Consider the following 8,111-nt stretch of genomic DNA (forward strand, 5'->3'; position numbering starts at 1 on the left):
GATGCTCCGGCCCCGGCCGGCCCTCCCACGAGAGGCGGGGGCAGCTCCGATTCCCCGGACAGGGCAGCCCCTCGCTTCTCCCGTGGCCGGACGCGGCCGTGAGCGGTGACTGCTGGCCAGGTGTGTGCGGGAGCCACGGTCTGTGGAGCTCCTCGCCTTTTTCCACACAGGCTTCCCCGTGCTGGTGCTGGCGTGTTCACCCTGAACGTTATGAAGCCCCAAATTAACCTAAAATGCAATGATTTTTTTCCCATAAAATTTGTCAGAGGGTGCACATGGAAGACAAACTCCTAAAGGGCCATGAAACATGGGATTGTTTAAAATGCGCGTTTGTGGGTAGTTTAAAGTACAGCCAGGCTTAAGAAGGACCCCCAGCTGAGTGGGAGCAGAGGGATGTAGGAAAGCATCGCTCTACTTCCAAAAAGTGCTTTTATCTGAGCACCACGTGCGCACCACTCGCTGTACCCTGCACTTGTAGAAAAGCAAGTCAGTCAACTTTAACTGTGAACAGCAGAGCAAAGCCACAAGCACACAACCGCCTCCTTTACATGCCCGAGTCGCTCCCCTGCCGAAGGAGAAGCCGGATCCAGAAGGCAGGGCTCATGGCAGCCTCCCCTGTGCACACCCTGGCCTGAGGAGCAGGTCACACACCACGCTGATTGGGACAGACTCGCTGCTAAGCTCGGCACAACAGGATAAGAAGCTTTGGGGGAGCCTCATCTGGTGACAAGGTCGTCTCTTTGCAGTCTCCGGTGGCTCCAGAGTCTGCACAACAGTTTGTTCTGTCGCCTCTGGCTGTACCTCTGAAGCAAGCCAGGGTTTCTTTTCTGCCTCCAAAGCAGGCTGTGACTCCCACCAGCAGTGATCAGCTCCACTTTCATTTTAAATAGGCACAGCCCTCTGCTCCTTGCAGTGGGATGAGAAGGAGGTGGCAGCTGAAATCACAGCAGCTCTACCATTTCACTCGAGGAAAACACTGCCTGCCAATATCCTAAGGAAGCAGGATTGGTCTTCAAGTGCTAGGAAGGTTTAGAACCTTGTATTAACAAGGTTATTGTTATTCACATCAGCCACTGGAAGAAATAGAACAAACAAACAAAGTCTGAATACCTGAGATTAGAAGGCAGACTCTGAATTGATCACAAATCCTTCTGGTTTTAAATGGTAAAATATATTGATTATCTGACCTGTGCACTGTGCATAGCCAAGGCATCAATTAATGCAGTCAGGTACAATAAAACACATTTTATTATAGGTGAAAGGAAAACACCCAGAGAAGAAATACCCAGAGAAGAAATCAATTTATTTCACCCAGAAAACTGTGGACTGAGGAAGTTTTGGCAGTATTCATATTCACCAGAAGGTGGGTTTTGAATGGAAAAGGCAATGGAGCAAAGATCAGTTTATTTTTTTCATGAATGCAGACAAAACATTCCTTAAAAACTGCATAGGGAGGTCTCATTCTGCACTGTAGGGTCAGACAACTGACATTGGAATTAGAACAGGAGGTCAAGTCAGCCAAAAGCAGCCTGGGGTTAGGCTGGACTTGTTACATGCTTTGGAAACTGCTGGGAACAGCAGGGGAAAGCTGGGATACAGCCATGCAGGTTAGAACCTGGCTTTTGTGCCACTTCTTAAGGTTTTCTGCATCTCTTGTTCCACCTCCTGCTTCTGAAAACCTCCTGTAGGCATTGCTATTTTCCAGCTCAGTTGTACTGCAAAGGAGGCACAGTGTGAAACAGCAAAAGCTATTGCTGCTGAAAGGCTAAGTTTGACAGAAATAGGATTTTTTCCACCTGCACTTTTATCTTGATAAGCTGTGCAGAAAGCAAGCATGGTTTGGCTTGGATTCCATATGCATGTGAAGGAAAGCTCAGACTTTCCCATGCTTTTTAATAAGGGTGACAGGAATAACACAACCTGTATTACAAAGAAGAGATTAAAACTCCCAGACCCTGATATTATAACCTTCATTCATATGATTTCTTATCTGTATATCTGACCATCTGAATTCCTGCATGAGTGCAGCAGGACCATATATCTACCTTGAAAGCTTAATTCATAAAAAAAAGAAAGCCAGAATTTCTCAGTATCCTGAATTGTTTTATTTCCTGAAGTATAAACTTGCCCTCTGCTTCTGATAGATGAAATGTTGCTTCAAGAGTCCAGCCTGAATGTTAAGAAGGATTTCTCCTGATTAAGGGGTTCTGGGTGAGGTCTGAGGGATTCTTAGCAGGGATTTTGGTGTGCAGGGATCTGTGTACACAGAGCAAGGCAACCACAGGCAGCTGCATCCCTCACCATCAGGAGAGGACCAAGGACAAAGAATTGGTCAAGCAATCATTACTGCAGCCCTCTCCAAATGCCAGGCCACAGGGATGTTTAAGAGATCCTGGTTGCTTCCTTTATCCTCCTTTAATTCCTGAGGATGTGCCTGTATTTTAAGATTCTGAGGCACATCCTGATTTAATGGAGGGAATGGAATCCCTCTATGGGATAGGAAACATCCTCAGGTTCAAATGGTGCTGCAAAAGTTGGATATCCCTGTTCTTAGACAGTGTTTGAATCAGGAATCTCTTCCCATGCAAATGTATTGTTGCATGGATCCAGCTGCACTGCCAGGGGTGATTTACCTTAGCTAGTGGGACCTGGTTATCACCTCTCTGATTACATCCAAATTTCTGGGAGAAAGTCATAGGTTTACCTTAGAAGAAATGAAGAAACAAAGTTAGCACACTTGAAACAAAGCAGCAGTACCTTACCACAGCTTGTTATCTCTAATACCTGCAGCTTCCTCACTCTGACAGATCAAGAGGAGCAGTAGAGGCTAAAAGTATTAGCTGGGGACATGTCTCTTCACAGCCAAACCCTGTAATTGTCACAGCTGCTGAAGGCTGGAGATGGTCTTACATCCCACGGTAGCATGGGGTGCATTATTCCACTCAGTTCATTTACATCCACCTCCTCTCCATTTTAATAACATCAGCTGGCTCCCCGTGCCTGTGCAGGTGTCTGATCAAACACAGCAGTGTCAGAGTGTTCCAGCCTTTCCATCCACACCCCAAAGGCAAAGCGTGCCCGTCCCATGCTCCAGGAGCTAATCAGCAGCCTGCTCCCCTGCTCCAGGGCACACAGCAGCCTCCCCAAGGTGGCATGTCACATCCTGTTTCTGTGTCACTATGAGAAGTAAGCCCCACTGCCTGCAGCCTGAGTGATGGCAGCTCAGCACTGCACACAGCAGGATTTCCTGCACACACATCCAAAATGATAACTGGGAAGTCTTCACTGGCAAAGGTGGGTGAGCTGTGAAGCTTCCTGCCACAGGACAATGTGGAAGTTTAAAATATACAATTGAATTAGGATAAATCATCTTCCTGCATGGGAGGAGGAAAGAGCTCTCTCCTGTCTCCTCAAGACTAACGCTGGATGCAGGGAGAGGATCTCACTGCTGGTGACCCAAGGCTGCCTCCAGTCACCTTGGGCAGCCAGCTCTGGATGTAAAAGCTGGGCTCTGTGATGTGTCCCATGTGTTTTATTGAAAACTTTCAACATAGAGAAAGATTACTGAACCAGCTAGAAAGAGAGTGTGAAAAAAAGGACAAGAACTCTTGACCTTCTAATTTTAAACTTGTAATTTTTTAAACCTGCCATTACCCTGGCCTAATAACTGCTGCTCTGGGACTGAAGCTAGCTGAAATCAAGACTATCATGGTAGAAGACCCAAGAGAGTTGGCAGTAGCCCAGACATGTCCTTCTCTCCAGAGGGACCAAAGAAAAGTTTAAACTGAGCAGCACCACAGTGGCACACCCTCAGCAGGCCATGGCCAGAGGAACTGTACACTGATCTTCCTGTCCTTTTGCTGAATTAATTGCTGGATCCAACACATCAGCAGGACCCATTTACCTCTACACTGGAGTCAAGGTTCAAATTTGCACTTTTACAGCTTTGCTAATGTGGTAATTCTGCCATAGCATCTCACAAACAGCCTCTCATAACCCTCTCTTTTTCTATTTCTCCATGGCTATAAAGGAAAAACATTGAGACAGACACACCCTGGAAGCTGCCAGTATTTTTGTTAGTCTGAGTCGGTACCTTGTGCCACAGAACACCTCACCCAAGCAGCAGCACTGAAAATCCTCCCTCATCCATTGAAATTCCCCACCTGTCTTTTTGGTCTGGAGACCAAAAACATGTAACAACTACTGACCTTGAGAAATGCTGCTCAAACTAGTGTTGTAGTAGCTCTGGGGATGAATTGTGCAGGGATAGGACCCAGAGAACAGCATGGACTTGTGTCAGGAGAGGTTTAGGTTGGATATTGGGAACAGGTTCTGCCCCCAGAGGATGGCTGAGCATTGGAGCAGCTCCCCAGGGAAGTGGTTTTGCCTCCCAGACTGGCAGAGCTCACACAGTGTTTGGACAATGCTCTCAGGCACATGAAGGAATTGTTCTGTGTGGTCAGGAGCTCGATGTACCTTCCAGCCTAGGATATCCTATGATTCTGTGTCAGCATTCCTGACAAAACAGGCACAGCCTGGAGCAGAGGGGAGGCAGTGCCCGAAGGGTTAAACCCCACAGGAGCAGCACAGCTGACAGCCCAGCACCTCAGCCATGCAACCCGAGTAGCTGGCATGATTGCAGCCACATTTCCAGCCGCAGTTTCACTAGGCACTGTGACCAAGGAGTAATTCAATGCAGCTGCCAAGGTCCCTGGGTATTGATACCAAGTGATTATTCAAGGTTTCCATGCAACAGTTGCATTTCTCAAATGATATGACAAAAAAGAGAGCCTGAAGGGTGAGAGCAGTCTCCAGTTTCAGGCACTGGCTTAGGGCTCTCCTTTAGACAAGCTGCTTCCCCATTTGCTTAGGGATCATCCTTTCCTCTCAAATGATTACAAACTTCCCCGAGCCAATTTAACAAGTCTCATGTGATGTGATGGAGAAGAAATCAATAAAGAGTTTCTTTTAGCATGTCTTTTGAAGGACATCTGCAGCAGTGTGGGTGTGTGGTGTCAGGAGCCAGCGTGTGTGAGTCCTGCCCTGAGCAGGGAGGGGATGGAACGTGCAGACCAAAGATATTCCAACACATACACACACAAACCCAGCTACTTTTCTGCTGGTTTTTCAGTGATATTCTCTCCAATCCCAGCCAGGGAGGGCTAATGCGTATTAAGAAGTCAGCAGTGTCAGGTGCCACCAGGCTGAGGGAGCATTTTTTACACACATTTACTTAAGAAAGACTTAATTGCCTTGGAAATAAGCCACTTGAACCAGCCTCCAGAGTTCATTCTGCATATCCACAGAGTAGATTCAAGCAGCACTTCCAGGCTTTTTTCCTTCTCCTGGACCAAGCTGGCCACTTTGACAGCTTTGATTGACAGTGCTACAAACTGTGATGTGACACACATGGACATGACATAAACACAAAGTTAAAGCTGCATGGAGTAACAGCTGCTTTTAGAATAAAAGGTTTTGCTTTTCTGTCTGGTGTTCTAATATCAGAGTAAAGCTTCCTGTGGTCTCATACAAAAGCTTTGCAAATTTTGCTCAGTTTTTGATATGAAAAAAATGTGCACAGGGAGAAGGACTGATGGGGGTTTATGAATACAAGCATCTGCTTAAGTTTTGTTTCAGCTCTAGCTCTGAGGTGGAAAAATATAATGAAAGGATGTCTGAGTGACATGATGGGTAGTAGAAATACACATATTAAAATGCCCTCCCAGCTGTGTGGAGGAGTGGGCACAGGAGTTCAGCTGGCAGTGAATTCCCTGTAAATATGCAGAGGAAGGATGGGGGCTGATTACTGTCCTGATCTTGTCTGTGCTTTGAAGAGCTAGACATGAAATTCAGTGCTGGAGCCTGTGGTGTGTGGTCATAGCATAGGCAGGACTCTGTGATTTACCTGTAGGACTAAACCCCTGCCTAAACTCTGGCTTCTGGTGCCTGACCACCAGCAGGGCTGTGCTATCATTAGATGGAGTTACTGATTTGTGTCAGTCTCAAGTTAACTGAGGAAATGTATCAGAAAAAATGGGTTTCTCAGCTGAAAAGGAAGGAAAAAAGTAATGTTCCCTTGTACAAGGAAAGGGAAGAGACTTTTTTATTAAATGCATGTGACATTTCTCTAGCTTAATGGCAATATTCATTGTAGCTGCCTAGGTTTGCTAGACTGTGGCTGCCAAATGCAGTATCAATAGCCCTGAGTGTTATGATTAATAAAAATAAATATTTTTCATTCAGCATAATAAATAATAATATAAAAGTAAACATTTAATAAAGACTACTGTTTCCTCCCGTGGCAAAAAATATTTCACATATTATTTTTTTAGTATTTTTTAATGTGACATAACGTTAGTACAAATCTTCTGTCGAGATTTACAAAGATAAGACCCTCTCCAAAGTCACTCTGAACTCTCAAGCCTGTGGAGTTGAAAATGAGGTGAAGCCTTTGGTGGCTCATGTGACAACCTGCAGTTCCCAGGGTGCTACTCAAAGCATACAACACACAGAAGTACCAAAAAGCCCTGCAGGAAAAGGGTGTAGTCCCATCAATTAACCGGTCTTGTCCTGCTAGAAGGGCTGAGTTTGGGGTTGCATTATTACTCACACAGTAATTATTACTTACAGACACAGCTCTGAGTTACAAACACAGGTCTGTGTTACATTCATGGCTGTACTTTATTCACACAGTTACATAAGTCACACACAGTGACAACGCAGAACTCCAGTGGTGGCATTTATCATGCAAACAGGTCCATTCCTCGCTGCTTGCTCCTCAGATTTATTAACGAGATTTATCTAAGAAGGGATCTGCGTTTCTTCTTGTTCCCCCTCAATTTAAGTGTTGTGACATCCTGATATTGTGGCTCATCTCATGTGTGTTGGGAGGGGAAAAGGCAATAAAAATTCACAGTTTCTCGGTCCATGACAAGTGCTGCGACTAGTGAGGGCTGTAATTCAGCCCACATCAGCATCAGTAAACAAGTCCAAACAGGGTTTTGTGGTATCTCTTTTGCCTTTAATATTTGAAGCTCAGCCTGTCAGCTGTTCTAGAAGAGAATTTTTCAGGTATTTAAGTGTGATTTAAACGGAGTGATAATGCTGCTTCATTTATGTCAGGGACTGCAATATTTAATAACCCAAATCTAGTCTTATTAATAGATTAGAAAGGGTTTACTAAATCTGCAAAACAGGAAAAAAGTGAAAATGAATGCTCTTTGGTTCAAATCCTATTCCAGAGATTTTTTTTTTTTCCCAAAGAAGTTCCAAAATCATCATAGAAAATCATTAACTTACAAGCAAAACTGCACACTAGGTAGCTTATCTTAGTAAGTTTCCACTGGCTATTAGTCTTCTTCACTGCAATTATGGTGAACTTGTTCATGAAATCTCTGCAGAATTTGGCTCTAGCTGTTTTCTGTGTTCTCAAATCAGACTGACCTTTACATGTTGGCATATTGTCCTTTTGAAGCCAAGCAAAATGATTTCTATCTGGAAAATCTCAACATGGAAAACAGCTCAAGGATACTGTGCCTGCCTTGTATTATTTTATGCTGTAATTTGCTCCTTATCATCATGTTTCATATGTTCTTGACATTGGGCATAACAATTATAACAATGGCAATTGTGCTAAAAATATTTGTCATTTAGTCTCAGGCTAGAAACAGTTCATAAGCAGATAAAGGGAACAAGTAGGGGAGGCAGTGCTGGCTGCCTTTGCAAATGTTTCTTCTTGGCATTATCTATTATCTCAGAATAGACATTTGCCATGCATTGCAGAGATGGGGAGAGAGCTATGCACCCATCCCAAATTCCAGGAACGGTGCAAACTGGACTTGCCAAGGAATGGCACACATTCATTTGCTTGCTGAGAAAGACAAATGTTTGTGGCATCCCTTCATTCCTACTGCACACCAGACAGCCCCATCCTGCAGCCCTCATGTAGGTGATTCTTTTCTGCTCACTGTGTGTCTGGGGTTGAGGATGACTCCTGGCTCAGGCTGTGAGCACACACATTCATCCAGAACCACTGCAGAGCCAACACATATCCCTGGATTATCTACCAATTATATGGAAAAACAAAGATTAATATGCTCATTAGACCCCGT

The sequence above is a fragment of the Oenanthe melanoleuca genome, chromosome 20 (genome assembly GCF_029582105.1).
Source record: "Oenanthe melanoleuca isolate GR-GAL-2019-014 chromosome 20, OMel1.0, whole genome shotgun sequence".
Lineage (NCBI taxonomy): Eukaryota > Metazoa > Chordata > Aves > Passeriformes > Muscicapidae > Oenanthe > Oenanthe melanoleuca.